General features: G+C 43.6%; 9 pseudogenes; all 9 read right to left on the bottom strand.

Annotated features, from left to right (window-relative positions):
* Positions 1-1,454: 1,454 nt before the first annotated feature.
* LOC130289073 (U2 spliceosomal RNA) lies at positions 1,455-1,718 on the bottom strand (annotated as a pseudogene).
* Positions 1,719-3,185: 1,467 nt separating this feature from the next.
* Positions 3,186-3,451, bottom strand: LOC130289160 (U2 spliceosomal RNA; annotated as a pseudogene).
* A 1,465-nt stretch (positions 3,452-4,916) lies between these two features.
* On the bottom strand, positions 4,917-5,180 carry LOC130289224 (U2 spliceosomal RNA; annotated as a pseudogene).
* Positions 5,181-6,647: 1,467 nt separating this feature from the next.
* On the bottom strand, positions 6,648-6,911 carry LOC130289051 (U2 spliceosomal RNA; annotated as a pseudogene).
* Positions 6,912-8,382: 1,471 nt separating this feature from the next.
* Positions 8,383-8,646, bottom strand: LOC130289635 (U2 spliceosomal RNA; annotated as a pseudogene).
* A 1,476-nt stretch (positions 8,647-10,122) lies between these two features.
* On the bottom strand, positions 10,123-10,386 carry LOC130289050 (U2 spliceosomal RNA; annotated as a pseudogene).
* A 1,472-nt stretch (positions 10,387-11,858) lies between these two features.
* On the bottom strand, positions 11,859-12,122 carry LOC130289048 (U2 spliceosomal RNA; annotated as a pseudogene).
* Positions 12,123-13,597: 1,475 nt separating this feature from the next.
* On the bottom strand, positions 13,598-13,862 carry LOC130289222 (U2 spliceosomal RNA; annotated as a pseudogene).
* Positions 13,863-15,328: 1,466 nt separating this feature from the next.
* LOC130289047 (U2 spliceosomal RNA) lies at positions 15,329-15,592 on the bottom strand (annotated as a pseudogene).
* Between the last annotated feature and the right edge of the window lie 532 nt (positions 15,593-16,124).

Here is a 16,124-nt window from a genome sequence, read left to right as displayed (position 1 = left end):
CATGTCCCCTTCATGAGCACTCACATTACTCATAGGAATGGAAGGAAGGCTGGCAGCCAACCAGCCTCCCATACACTCTCTGGGTGGGTGGCAGTCAGCCACCCATACATACATACAGCACAGGCTAAACCCACATCATCACTTAAAAAAAGGACAGGCGACCATTGCACTCTGATGGAGCATTTAGCAATGCAATCCATAGCCTGGCTTTTGCCTGAACCCCCATCACTCCTCCTCTTGCATATAAGACAATATTTCAGATCTGCATATGAAAACAACACGCCTACCTTTGTTGCACATAGCTGCCTGCCTGTCTCTAGTTACCCCACTGGCTGTAGCTGCGTCCCTTCCGACATGGAATAACACCAACTGTAACGATAAACTGAAAATTAACAGTATAAACCTGCATCATTTTGGACTCTGGTATTTGCTGAATCCGGGTGACCTGACAATCGATGGTGGTGCCGCTGGTGATTCTGGCCTTCTTGGAATCTGTTGGGCCTATGTGTTAGCTCACACATCACTTGGGTATCCATGGTAACTACCACAACATGGTCATCTGCAGTTTACATCTAGCCCGTGGCATTGAATGGCATTTTAAAAGTGCTAAGGGTCCTGGTGCAATAATCCTCCCATGAGGATCAGCCTCAACGGCTTTGTAGATTGCACTCATGTCAGCAACTCCATATACATTTTTTTTTCTTCATGCTTCTTTCTTCATCCTTTTTTCTTTCTGTCATTCAGACTTTCATTCATTCGATCTCTCTCACTCACTTGCTTTAACTCATTTGTTCTCACTCACTCACTCACTCACTCAATCACTCACTCACTCATTCACTCTCACTCACTCTCACTCTCTCACTCACTCGCTCACTAAGTCAGTCTCTCTCTCTCTCTCTCTCTTTTTCTTTTTATATATATTTTTTTCCGTCTTCTTCTTCTTCTTCTTCTTCTTCTTCTTCAGACCCTGTCATAGCACTAATGCCTTTCCAATACCACCAGCAGATGGAGACACTCCATTGCAACATTGGTTGTGAGCAGCAGTTTCTAAAAACAAATGCCTCATGGCGGATTTCCCATCCATCAATGGATGGTAAATTTTGTTTTTATCATTCACTGACCACAGATACCAATGCATGGTCAAGCAACAGCAATGACACACCCTTGTGTATAGGCATGAGACCCTCACGTCATTTAACAGGATTCAGCACCACCCACAAGACAGCTACCTGTCATGTCATGTCAAACCTGCACAGGTGTGCTAGATTATTATTATTTAGTTTTATTTTATTTTTTTACACCAATCAGTGTGCAAACATGGTCATTAAAACGCTAAATGAATAGACGTTCATAAACCAGTCAGTGCAACTCATCATTTTGGTCTCCAATTCTCAAACTCAAATTCTCACCCACGGAGGATTAAATGAGAATCTTTCTTGTTTAACACTGGAATGGGGTGGTGCACTGTTCACTACCCGAATATACTGCCACATCGGGTCAATGCATAGGGCGACAGAAGCAAGCTTCCAAATCAGCTCCCTTTCTCAAAAATCCATTTAATTTATGGTCCCCAGATAGGGAACGTATGTATCAGTATGTGCTCACAAGTCACCCAAGTGCAAGTATTCACACAAAAAAAAACATGCCTCAGGATGCGATCTGTCGCAAGATCCTTTCTTTTTTTACACTTGATCTAAGCCAAAAGGCCTAGAGGGGATAACTGGGAAAGGGGTGGACCCAACCATGTCCCCTTCATGAGCACTCACATTACTCATAGGAATGGAAGGAAGGCTGGCAGCCAACCAGCCTCCCATACACTCTCTGGGTGGGTGGCAGTCAGCCACCCATACATACATACAGCACAGGCTAAACCCACATCATCACTTAAAAAAAGGACAGGCGACCATTGCACTCTGATGGAGCATTTAGCAATGCAATCCATAGCCTGGCTTTTGCCTGAACCCCCATCACTCCTCCTCTTGCATATAAGACAATATTTCAGATCTGCATATGAAAACAACACGCCTACCTTTGTTGCACATAGCTGCCTGCCTGTCTCTAGTTACCCCACTGGCTGTAGCTGCGTCCCTTCCGACATGGAATAACACCAACTGTAACGATAAACTGAAAATTAACAGTATAAACCTGCATCATTTTGGACTCTGGTATTTGCTGAATCCGGGTGACCTGACAATCGATGGTGGTGCCGCTGGTGATTCTGGCCTTCTTGGAATCTGTTGGGCCTATGTGTTAGCTCACACATCACTTGGGTATCCATGGTAACTACCACAACATGGTCATCTGCAGTTTACATCTAGCCCGTGGCATTGAATGGCATTTTAAAAGTGCTAAGGGTCCTGGTGCAATAATCCTCCCATGAGGATCAGCCTCAACGGCTTTGTAGATTGCACTCATGTCAGCAACTCCATATACATTTTTTTTTCTTCATGCTTCTTTCTTCATCCTTTTTTCTTTCTGTCATTCAGACTTTCATTCATTCGATCTCTCTCACTCACTTGCTTTAACTCATTTGTTCTCACTCACTCACTCACTCAATCACTCACTCATTCACTCTCACTCACTCTCACTCTCTCACTCACTCGCTCACTAAGTCAGTCTCTCTCTCTCTCTCTCTCTTTTTCTTTTTATATATATTTTTTTCCGTCTTCTTCTTCTTCTTCTTCTTCTTCTTCAGACCCTGTCATAGCACTAATGCCTTTCCAATACCACCAGCAGATGGAGACACTCCATTGCAACATTGGTTGTGAGCAGCAGTTTCTAAAAACAAATGCCTCATGGCGGATTTCCCATCCATCAATGGATGGTAAATTTTGTTTTTATCATTCACTGACCACAGATACCAATGCATGGTCAAGCAACAGCAATGACACACCCTTGTGTATAGGCATGAGACCCTCACGTCATTTAACAGGATTCAGCACCACCCACAAGACAGCTACCTGTCATGTCATGTCAAACCTGCACAGGTGTGCTAGATTATTATTATTTAGTTTTATTTTATTTTTTTACACCAATCAGTGTGCAAACATGGTCATTAAAACGCTAAATGAATAGACGTTCATAAACCAGTCAGTGCAACTCATCATTTTGGTCTCCAATTCTCAAACTCAAATTCTCACCCACGGAGGATTAAATGAGAATCTTTCTTGTTTAACACTGGAATGGGGTGGTGCACTGTTCACTACCCGAATATACTGCCACATCGGGTCAATGCATAGGGCGACAGAAGCAAGCTTCCAAATCAGCTCCCTTTCTCAAAAATCCATTTAATTTATGGTCCCCAGATAGGGAACGTATGTATCAGTATGTGCTCACAAGTCACCCAAGTGCAAGTATTCACACAAAAAAAAAAACGTGCCTCAGGATGCGATCTGTCGCAAGATCCTTTCTTTTTTTACACTTGATCTAAGCCAAAAGGCCTAGAGGGGATAACCGGGAAAGGGGTGGACCCAACCATGTCCCCTTCATGAGCACTCACATTACTCATAGGAATGGAAGGAAGGCTGGCAGCCAACCAGCCTCCCATACACTCTCTGGGTGGGTGGCAGTCAGCCACCCATACATACGTACAGCACAGGCTAAACCCACATCATCACTTAAAAAAAGGACAGGCGACCATTGCACTCTGATGGAGCATTTAGCAATGCAATCCATAGCCTGGCTTTTGCCTGAACCCCCATCACTCCTCCTCTTGCATATAAGACAATATTTCAGATCTGCATATGAAAACAACACGCCTACCTTTGTTGCACATAGCTGCCTGCCTGTCTCTAGTTACCCCACTGGCTGTAGCTGCGTCCCTTCCGACATGGAATAACACCAACTGTAACGATAAACTGAAAATTAACAGTATAAACCTGCATCATTTTGGACTCTGGTATTTGCTGAATCCGGGTGACCTGACAATCGATGGTGGTGCCGCTGGTGATTCTGGCCTTCTTGGAATCTGTTGGGCCTATGTGTTAGCTCACACATCACTTGGGTATCCATGGTAACTACCACAACATGGTCATCTGCAGTTTACATCTAGCCCGTGGCATTGAATGGCATTTTAAAAGTGCTAAGGGTCCTGGTGCAATAATCCTCCCATGAGGATCAGCCTCAACGGCTTTGTAGATTGCACTCATGTCAGCAACTCCATATACATTTTTTTTTCTTCATGCTTCTTTCTTCATCCTTTTTTCTTTCTGTCATTCAGACTTTCATTCATTCGATCTCTCTCACTCACTTGCTTTAACTCATTTGTTCTCACTCACTCACTCACTCACTCAATCACTCACTCACTCATTCACTCTCACTCACTCTCACTCTCTCACTCACTCGCTCACTAAGTCAGTCTCTCTCTCTCTCTCTCTCTCTTTTTCTTTTTATATATATTTTTTTCCGTCTTCTTCTTCTTCTTCAGACCCTATCATAGCACTAATGCCTTTCCAATACCACCAGCAGATGGAGACACTCCATTGCAACATTGGTTGTGAGCAGCAGTTTCTAAAAACAAATGCCTCATGGCGGATTTCCCATCCATCAATGGATGGTAAATTTTGTTTTTATCATTCACTGACCACAGATACCAATGCATGGTCAAGCAACAGCAATGACACACCCTTGTGTATAGGCATGAGACCCTCACGTCATTTAACAGGATTCAGCACCACCCACAAGACAGCTACCTGTCATGTCATGTCAAACCTGCACAGGTGTGCTAGATTATTATTATTTAGTTTTATTTTATTTTTTTACACCAATCAGTGTGCAAACATGGTCATTAAAACGCTAAATGAATAGACGTTCATAAACCAGTCAGTGCAACTCATCATTTTGGTCTCCAATTCTCAAACTCAAATTCTCACCCACGGAGGATTAAATGAGAATCTTTCTTGTTTAACACTGGAATGGGGTGGTGCACTGTTCACTACCCGAATATACTGCCACATCGGGTCAATGCATAGGGCGACAGAAGCAAGCTTCCAAATCAGCTCCCTTTCTCAAAAATCCATTTAATTTATGGTCCCCATATAGGGAACGTATGTATCAGTATGTGCTCACAAGTCACCCAAGTGCAAGTATTCACACAAAAAAAAACGTGCCTCAGGATGCGATCTGTCGCAAGATCCTTTCTTTTTTTACACTTGATCTAAGCCAAAAGGCCTAGAGGGGATAACCGGGAAAGGGGTGGACCCAACCATGTCCCCTTCATGAGCACTCACATTACTCATAGGAATGGAAGGAAGGCTGGCAGCCAACCAGCCTCCCATACACTCTCTGGGTGGGTGGCAGTCAGCCACCCATACATACATACAGCACAGGCTAAACCCACATCATCACTTAAAAAAAGGACAGGCGACCATTGCACTCTGATGGAGCATTTAGCAATGCAATCCATAGCCTGGCTTTTGCCTGAACCCCCATCACTCCTCCTCTTGCATATAAGACAATATTTCAGATCTGCATATGAAAACAACACGCCTACCTTTGTTGCACATAGCTGCCTGCCTGTCTCTAGTTACCCCACTGGCTGTAGCTGCGTCCCTTCCGACATGGAATAACACCAACTGTAACGATAAACTGAAAATTAACAGTATAAACCTGCATCATTTTGGACTCTGGTATTTGCTGAATCCGGGTGACCTGACAATCGATGGTGGTGCCGCTGGTGATTCTGGCCTTCTTGGAATCTGTTGGGCCTATGTGTTAGCTCACACATCACTTGGGTATCCATGGTAACTACCACAACATGGTCATCTGCAGTTTACATCTAGCCCGTGGCATTGAATGGCATTTTAAAAGTGCTAAGGGTCCTGGTGCAATAATCCTCCCATGAGGATCAGCCTCAACGGCTTTGTAGATTGCACTCATGTCAGCAACTCCATATACATTTTTTTTTCTTCATGCTTCTTTCTTCATCCTTTTTTCTTTCTGTCATTCAGACTTTCATTCATTCGATCTCTCTCACTCACTTGCTTTAACTCATTTGTTCTCACTCACTCACTCACTCACTCACTCAATCACTCACTCACTCATTCACTCTCACTCACTCTCACTCTCTCACTCACTCGCTCACTAAGTCAGTCTCTCTCTCTCTCTCTCTCTTTTTCTTTTTATATATATTTTTTTCCGTCTTCTTCTTCTTCTTCAGACCCTGTCATAGCACTAATGCCTTTCCAATACCACCAGCAGATGGAGACACTCCATTGCAACATTGGTTGTGAGCAGCAGTTTCTAAAAACAAATGCCTCATGGCGGATTTCCCATCCATCAATGGATGGTAAATTTTGTTTTTATCATTCACTGACCACAGATACCAATGCATGGTCAAGCAACAGCAATGACACACCCTTGTGTATAGGCATGAGACCCTCACGTCATTTAACAGGATTCAGCACCACCCACAAGACAGCTACCTGTCATGTCATGTCAAACCTGCACAGGTGTGCTAGATTATTATTATTTAGTTTTATTTTATTTTTTTACACCAATCAGTGTGCAAACATGGTCATTAAAACGCTAAATGAATAGACGTTCATAAACCAGTCAGTGCAACTCATCATTTTGGTCTCCAATTCTCAAACTCAAATTCTCACCCACGGAGGATTAAATGAGAATCTTTCTTGTTTAACACTGGAATGGGGTGGTGCACTGTTCACTACCCGAATATACTGCCACATCGGGTCAATGCATAGGGCGACAGAAGCAAGCTTCCAAATCAGCTCCCTTTCTCAAAAATCCATTTAATTTATGGTCCCCAGATAGGGAACGTATGTATCAGTATGTGCTCACAAGTCACCCAAGTGCAAGTATTCACACAAAAAAAAACGTGCCTCAGGATGCGATCTGTCGCAAGATCCTTTCTTTTTTTACACTTGATCTAAGCCAAAAGGCCTAGAGGGGATAACCGGGAAAGGGGTGGACCCAACCATGTCCCCTTCATGAGCACTCACATTACTCATAGGAATGGAAGGAAGGCTGGCAGCCAACCAGCCTCCCATACACTCTCTGGGTGGGTGGCAGTCAGCCACCCATACATACATACAGCACAGGCTAAACCCACATCATCACTTAAAAAAAGGACAGGCGACCATTGCACTCTGATGGAGCATTTAGCAATGCAATCCATAGCCTGGCTTTTGCCTGAACCCCCATCACTCCTCCTCTTGCATATAAGACAATATTTCAGATCTGCATATGAAAACAACACGCCTACCTTTGTTGCACATAGCTGCCTGCCTGTCTCTAGTTACCCCACTGGCTGTAGCTGCGTCCCTTCCGACATGGAATAACACCAACTGTAACGATAAACTGAAAATTAACAGTATAAACCTGCATCATTTTGGACTCTGGTATTTGCTGAATCCGGGTGACCTGACAATCGATGGTGGTGCCGCTGGTGATTCTGGCCTTCTTGGAATCTGTTGGGCCTATGTGTTAGCTCACACATCACTTGGGTATCCATGGTAACTACCACAACATGGTCATCTGCAGTTTACATCTAGCCCGTGGCATTGAATGGCATTTTAAAAGTGCTAAGGGTCCTGGTGCAATAATCCTCCCATGAGGATCAGCCTCAACGGCTTTGTAGATTGCACTCATGTCAGCAACTCCATATACATTTTTTTTTCTTCATGCTTCTTTCTTCATCCTTTTTTCTTTCTGTCATTCAGACTTTCATTCATTCGATCTCTCTCACTCACTTGCTTTAACTCATTTGTTCTCACTCACTCACTCAATCACTCACTCACTCACTCACTCATTCACTCTCACTCACTCTCACTCTCTCACTCACTCGCTCACTAAGTCAGTCTCTCTCTCTCTCTCTCTCTCTTTTTCTTTTTATATATATTTTTTTCCGTCTTCTTCTTCTTCTTCTTCTTCAGACCCTGTCATAGCACTAATGCCTTTCCAATACCACCAGCAGATGGAGACACTCCATTGCAACATTGGTTGTGAGCAGCAGTTTCTAAAAACAAATGCCTCATGGCGGATTTCCCATCCATCAATGGATGGTAAATTTTGTTTTTATCATTCACTGACCACAGATACCAATGCATGGTCAAGCAACAGCAATGACACACCCTTGTGTATAGGCATGAGACCCTCACGTCATTTAACAGGATTCAGCACCACCCACAAGACAGCTACCTGTCATGTCATGTCAAACCTGCACAGGTGTGCTAGATTATTATTATTTAGTTTTATTTTATTTTTTTACACCAATCAGTGTGCAAACATGGTCATTAAAACGCTAAATGAATAGACGTTCATAAACCAGTCAGTGCAACTCATCATTTTGGTCTCCAATTCTCAAACTCAAATTCTCACCCACGGAGGATTAAATGAGAATCTTTCTTGTTTAACACTGGAATGGGGTGGTGCACTGTTCACTACCCAAATATACTGCCACATCGGGTCAATGCATAGGGCGACAGAAGCAAGCTTCCAAATCAGCTCCCTTTCTCAAAAATCCATTTAATTTATGGTCCCCAGATAGGGAACGTATGTATCAGTATGTGCTCACAAGTCACCCAAGTGCAAGTATTCACACAAAAAAAAACGTGCCTCAGGATGCGATCTGTCGCAAGATCCTTTCTTTTTTTACACTTGATCTAAGCCAAAAGGCCTAGAGGGGATAACCGGGAAAGGGGTGGACCCAACCATGTCCCCTTCATGAGCACTCACATTACTCATAGGAATGGAAGGAAGGCTGGCAGCCAACCAGCCTCCCATACACTCTCTGGGTGGGTGGCAGTCAGCCACCCATACATACATACAGCACAGGCTAAACCCACATCATCACTTAAAAAAAGGACAGGCGACCATTGCACTCTGATGGAGCATTTAGCAATGCAATCCATAGCCTGGCTTTTGCCTGAACCCCCATCACTCCTCCTCTTGCATATAAGACAATATTTCAGATCTGCATATGAAAACAACACGCCTACCTTTGTTGCACATAGCTGCCTGCCTGTCTCTAGTTACCCCACTGGCTGTAGCTGCGTCCCTTCCGACATGGAATAACACCAACTGTAACGATAAACTGAAAATTAACAGTATAAACCTGCATCATTTTGGACTCTGGTATTTGCTGAATCCGGGTGACCTGACAATCGATGGTGGTGCCGCTGGTGATTCTGGCCTTCTTGGAATCTGTTGGGCCTATGTGTTAGCTCACACATCACTTGGGTATCCATGGTAACTACCACAACATGGTCATCTGCAGTTTACATCTAGCCCGTGGCATTGAATGGCATTTTAAAAGTGCTAAGGGTCCTGGTGCAATAATCCTCCCATGAGGATCAGCCTCAACGGCTTTGTAGATTGCACTCATGTCAGCAACTCCATATACATTTTTTTTTCTCCATGCTTCTTTCTTCATCCTTTTTTCTTTCTGTCATTCAGACTTTCATTCATTCGATCTCTCTCACTCACTTGCTTTAACTCATTTGTTCTCACTCACTCACTCACTCACTCAATCACTCACTCACTCATTCACTCTCACTCACTCTCACTCTCTCACTCACTCGCTCACTAAGTCAGTCTCTCTCTCTCTCTCTCTCTCTCTTTTTCTTTTTATATATATTTTTTTCTGTCTTCTTCTTCTTCTTCTTCTTCTTCAGACCCTGTCATAGCACTAATGCCTTTCCAATACCACCAGCAGATGGAGGCACTCCATTGCAACATTGGTTGTGAGCAGCAGTTTCTAAAAACAAATGCCTCATGGCGGATTTCCCATCCATCAATGGATGGTAAATTTTGTTTTTATCATTCACTGACCACAGATACCAATGCATGGTCAAGCAACAGCAATGACACACCCTTGTGTATAGGCATGAGACCCTCACGTCATTTAACAGGATTCAGCACCACCCACAAGACAGCTACCTGTCATGTCATGTCAAACCTGCACAGGTGTGCTAGATTATTATTATTTAGTTTTATTTTATTTTTTTACACCAATCAGTGTGCAAACATGGTCATTAAAACGCTAAATGAATAGACGTTCATAAACCAGTCAGTGCAACTCATCATTTTGGTCTCCAATTCTCAAACTCAAATTCTCACCCACGGAGGATTAAATGAGAATCTTTCTTGTTTAACACTGGAATGGGGTGGTGCACTGTTCACTACCCGAATATACTGCCACATCGGGTCAATGCATAGGGCGACAGAAGCAAGCTTCCAAATCAGCTCCCTTTCTCAAAAATCCATTTAATTTATGGTCCCCAGATAGGGAACGTATGTATCAGTATGTGCTCACAAGTCACCCAAGTGCAAGTATTCACACAAAAAAAAACGTGCCTCAGGATGCGATCTGTCGCAAGATCCTTTCTTTTTTTACACTTGATCTAAGCCAAAAGGCCTAGAGGGGATAACCGGGAAAGGGGTGGACCCAACCATGTCCCCTTCATGAGCACTCACATTACTCATAGGAATGGAAGGAAGGCTGGCAGCCAACCAGCCTCCCATACACTCTCTGGGTGGGTGGCAGTCAGCCACCCATACATACATACAGCACAGGCTAAACCCACATCATCACTTAAAAAAAGGACAGGCGACCATTGCACTCTGATGGAGCATTTAGCAATGCAATCCATAGCCTGGCTTTTGCCTGAACCCCCATCACTCCTCCTCTTGCATATAAGACAATATTTCAGATCTGCATATGAAAACAACACGCCTACCTTTGTTGCACATAGCTGCCTGCCTGTCTCTAGTTACCCCACTGGCTGTAGCTGCGTCCCTTCCGACATGGAATAACACCAACTGTAACGATAAACTGAAAATTAACAGTATAAACCTGCATCATTTTGGACTCTGGTATTTGCTGAATCCGGGTGACCTGACAATCGATGGTGGTGCCGCTGGTGATTCTGGCCTTCTTGGAATCTGTTGGGCCTATGTGTTAGCTCCCCCATCACTTGGGTATCCATGGTAACTACCACAACATGGTCATCTGCAGTTTACATCTAGCCCGTGGCATTGAATGGCATTTTAAAAGTGCTAAGGGTCCTGGTGCAATAATCCTCCCATGAGGATCAGCCTCAACGGCTTTGTAGATTGCACTCATGTCAGCAACTCCATATACATTTTTTTTTCTTCATGCTTCTTTCTTCATCCTTTTTTCTTTCTGTCATTCAGACTTTCATTCATTCGATCTCTCTCACTCACTTGCTTTAACTCATTTGTTCTCACTCACTCACTCACTCACTCAATCACTCACTCACTCATTCACTCTCACTCACTCTCACTCTCTCACTCACTCGCTCACTAAGTCAGTCTCTCTCTCTCTCTCTCTCTTTTTCTTTTTATATATATTTTTTTCCGTCTTCTTCTTCTTCTTCTTCTTCTTCAGACCCTGTCATAGCACTAATGCCTTTCCAATACCACCAGCAGATGGAGACACTCCATTGCAACATTGGTTGTGAGCAGCAGTTTCTAAAAACAAATGCCTCATGGCGGATTTCCCATCCATCAATGGATGGTAAATTTTGTTTTTATCATTCACTGACCACAGATACCAATGCATGGTCAAGCAACAGCAATGACACACCCTTGTGTATAGGCATGAGACCCTCACGTCATTTAACAGGATTCAGCACCACCCACAAGACAGCTACCTGTCATGTCATGTCAAACCTGCACAGGTGTGCTAGATTATTATTATTTAGTTTTATTTTATTTTTTTACACCAATCAGTGTGCAAACATGGTCATTAAAACGCTAAATGAATAGACGTTCATAAACCAGTCAGTGCAACTCATCATTTTGGTCTCCAATTCTCAAACTCAAATTCTCACCCACGGAGGATTAAATGAGAATCTTTCTTGTTTAACACTGGAATGGGGTGGTGCACTGTTCACTACCCGAATATACTGCCACATCGGGTCAATGCATAGGGCGACAGAAGCAAGCTTCCAAATCAGCTCCCTTTCTCAAAAATCCATTTAATTTATGGTCCCCAGATAGGGAACGTATGTATCAGTATGTGCTCACAAGTCACCCAAGTGCAAGTATTCACACAAAAAAAAACGTGCCTCAGGATGCGATCTGTCGCAAGATCCTTTCTTTTTTTACACTTGATCTAAGCCAAAAGGCCTAGAGGGGATAACCGGGAAAGGGGTGGACCCAACCATGTCCCCTTCATGAGCACTCACATTACTCATAGGAATGGAAGGAAGGCTGGCAGCCAACCAGCCTCCCATACACTCTCTGGGTGGGTGGCAGTCAGCCACCCATACATACATACAGCACAGGCTAAACCCACACCATCACTTAAAAAAATGACAGGCGACCATTGCACTCTGATGGAGCATTTAGCAATGCAATCCATAGCCTGGCTTTTGCCTGAACCCCCATCACTCCTCCTCTTGCATATAAGACAATATTTCAGATCTGCATATGAAAACAACACGCCTACCTTTGTTGCACATAGCTGCCTGCCTGTCTCTAGTTACCCCACTGGCTGTAGCTGCGTCCCTTCCGACATGGAATAACACCAACTGTAACGATAAACTGAAAATTAACAGTATAAACCTGCATCATTTTGGACTCTGGTATTTGCTGAATCCGGGTGACCTGACAATCGATGGTGGTGCCGCTGGTGATTCTGGCCTTCTTGGAATCTGTTGGGCCTATGTGTTAGCTCACACATCACTTGGGTATCCATGGTAACTACCACAACATGGTCATCTGCAGTTTACATCTAGCCCGTGGCATTGAATGGCATTTTAAAAGTGCTAAGGGTCCTGGTGCAATAATCCTCCCATGAGGATCAGCCTCAACGGCTTTGTAGATTGCACTCATGTCAGCAACTCCATATACATTTTTTTTTCTTCATGCTTCTTTCTTCATCCTTTTTTCTTTCTGTCATTCAGACTTTCATTCATTCGATCTCTCTCACTCACTTGCTTTAACTCATTTGTTCTCACTCACTCACTCACTCACTCAATCACTCACTCACTCATTCACTCTCACTCACTCTCACTCTCTCACTCACTCGCTCACTAAGTCAGTCTCTCTCTCTCTCTCTCTCTTTTTCTTTTTATATATATTTTTTTCCGTCTTCTTCTTCTTCTTCTTCTTTTTCTTCAGACCCTGTCATAGCACTAATGCCTTTCCAATACCACCAGCAGATGGAGACACTCCATTGCAACATTGGTTGTGAGCAGCAGTTTCTAAAAACAAATGCCTCATGGCGGATTTCCCATCCATCAATGGATGGTAAATTTTGTTTTTATCATTCACTGACCACAGATACCAATGCATGGTCAAGCAACAGCAATGACACACCCTTGTGTATAGGCATGAGACCCTCACGTCATTTAACAGGATTCAGCACCACCCACAAGACAGCTACCTGTCATGTCATGTCAAACCTGCACAGGTGTGCTAGATTATTATTATTTAGTTTTATTTTATTTTTTTACACCAATCAGTGTGCAAACATGGTCATTAAAACGCTAAATGAATAGACGTTCATAAACCAGTCAGTGCAACTCATCATTTTGGTCTCCAATTCTCAAACTCAAATTCTCACCCACGGAGGATTAAATGAGAATCTTTCTTGTTTAACACTGGAATGGGGTGGTGCACTGTTCACTACCCGAATATACTGCCACATCGGGTCAATGCATAGGGCGACAGAAGCAAGCTTCCAAATCAGCTCCCTTTCTCAAAAATCCATTTAATTTATGGTCCCCAGATAGGGAACGTATGTATCAGTATGTGCTCACAAGTCACCCAAGTGCAAGTATTCACACAAAAAAAAACGTGCCTCAGGATGCGATCTGTCGCAAGATCCTTTCTTTTTTTTACACTTGATCTAAGCCAAAAGGCCTAGAGGGGATAACCGGGAAAGGGGTGGACCCAACCATGTCCCCTTCATGAGCACTCACATTACTCATAGGAATGGAAGGAAGGCTGGCAGCCAACCAGCCTCCCATACACTCTCTGGGTGGGTGGCAGTCAGCCACCCATACATACATACAGCACAGGCTAAACCCACATCATCACTTAAAAAAAGGACAGGCGACCATTGCACTCTAATGGAGCATTTAGCAATGCAATCCATAGCCTGGCTTTTGCCTGAACCCCCATCACTCCTCCTCTTGCATATAAGACAATATTTCAGATCTGCATATGAAAACAACACGCCTACCTTTGTTGCACATAGCTGCCTGCCTGTCTCTAGTTACCCCACTGGCTGTAGCTGCGTCCCTTCCGACATGGAATAACACCAACTGTAACGATAAACTGAAAATTAACAGTATAAACCTGCATCATTTTGGACTCTGGTATTTGCTGAATCCGGGTGACCTGACAATCGATGGTGGTGCCGCTGGTGATTCTGGCCTTCTTGGAATCTGTTGGGCCTATGTGTTAGCTCCCCCATCACTTGGGTATCCATGGTAACTACCACAACATGGTCATCTGCAGTTTACATCTAGCCCGTGGCATTGAATGGCATTTTAAAAGTGCTAAGGGTCCTGGTGCAATAATCCTCCCATGAGGATCAGCCTCAACGGCTTTGTAGATTGCACTCATGTCAGCAACTCCATATACATTTTTTTTTCTTCATGCTTCTTTCTTCATCCTTTTTTCTTTCTGTCATTCAGACTTTCATTCATTCGATCTCTCTCACTCACTTGCTTTAACTCATTTGTTCTCACTCACTCACTCACTCACTCAATCACTCACTCACTCATTCACTCTCACTCACTCTCACTCTCTCACTCACTCGCTCACTAAGTCAGTCTCTCTCTCTCTCTCTCTCTTTTTCTTTTTATATATATTTTTTTCCGTCTTCTTCTTCTTCTTCTTCAGACCCTGTCATAGCACTAATGCCTTTCCAATACCACCAGCAGATGGAGACACTCCATTGCAACATTGGTTGTGAGCAGCAGTTTCTAAAAACAAATGCCTCATGGCGGATTTCCCATCCATCAATGGATGGTAAATTTAGTTTTTATCATTCACTGACCACAGATACCAATGCATGGTCAAGCAACAGCAATGACACACCCTTGTGTATAGGCATGAGACCCTCACGTCATTTAACAGGATTCAGCACCACCCACAAGACAGCTACCTGTCATGTCATGTCAAACCTGCACAGGTGTGCTAGATTATTATTATTTAGTTTTATTTTATTTTTTTACACCAATCAGTGTGCAAACATGGTCATTAAAACGCTAAATGAATAGACGTTCATAAACCAGTCAGTGCAACTCATCATTTTGGTCTCCAATTCTCAAACTCAAATTCTCACCCACGGAGGATTAAATGAGAATCTTTCTTGTTTAACACTGGAATGGGGTGGTGCACTGTTCACTACCCGAATATACTGCCACATCGGGTCAATGCATAGGGCGACAGAAGCAAGCTTCCAAATCAGCTCCCTTTCTCAAAAATCCATTTAATTTATGGTCCCCAGATAGGGAACGTATGTATCAGTATGTGCTCACAAGTCACCCAAGTGCAAGTATTCACACAAAAAAAAACGTGCCTCAGGATGCGATCTGTCGCAAGATCCTTTCTTTTTTTACACTTGATCTAAGCCAAAAGGCCTAGAGGGGATAACCGGGAAAGGGGTGGACCCAACCATGTCCCCTTCATGAGCACTCACATTACTCATAGGAATGGAAGGAAGGCTGGCAGCCAACCAGCCTCCCATACACTCTCTGGGTGGGTGGCAGTCAGCCACCCATACATACATACAGCACAGGCTAAACCCACATCATCACTTAAAAAAATGACAGGCGACCATTGCACTCTGATGGAGCATTTAGCAATGCAATCCATAGCCTGGCTTTTGCCTGAACCCCCATCACTCCTCCTCTTGCATATAAGACAATATTTCAGATCTGCATATGAAAACAACACGCCTACCTTTGTTGCACATAGCTGCCTGCCTGTCTCTAGTTACCCCACTGGCTGTAGCTGCGTCCCTTCCGACATGGAATAACACCAACTGTAACGATAAACTGAAAATTAACAGTATAAACCTGCATCATTTTGGACTCTGGTATTTGCTGAATCCGGGTGACCTGACAATCGATGGTGGTGCCGCTGGTGATTCTGGCCTTCTTGGAATCTGTTGGGCCTATGTG

This window comes from Hyla sarda, chromosome 8 (assembly GCF_029499605.1).
Source record: "Hyla sarda isolate aHylSar1 chromosome 8, aHylSar1.hap1, whole genome shotgun sequence".
In the NCBI taxonomy this organism is placed as follows: domain Eukaryota; kingdom Metazoa; phylum Chordata; class Amphibia; order Anura; family Hylidae; genus Hyla; species Hyla sarda.
This window is presented reverse-complemented; position numbering and strand designations above follow the sequence as displayed.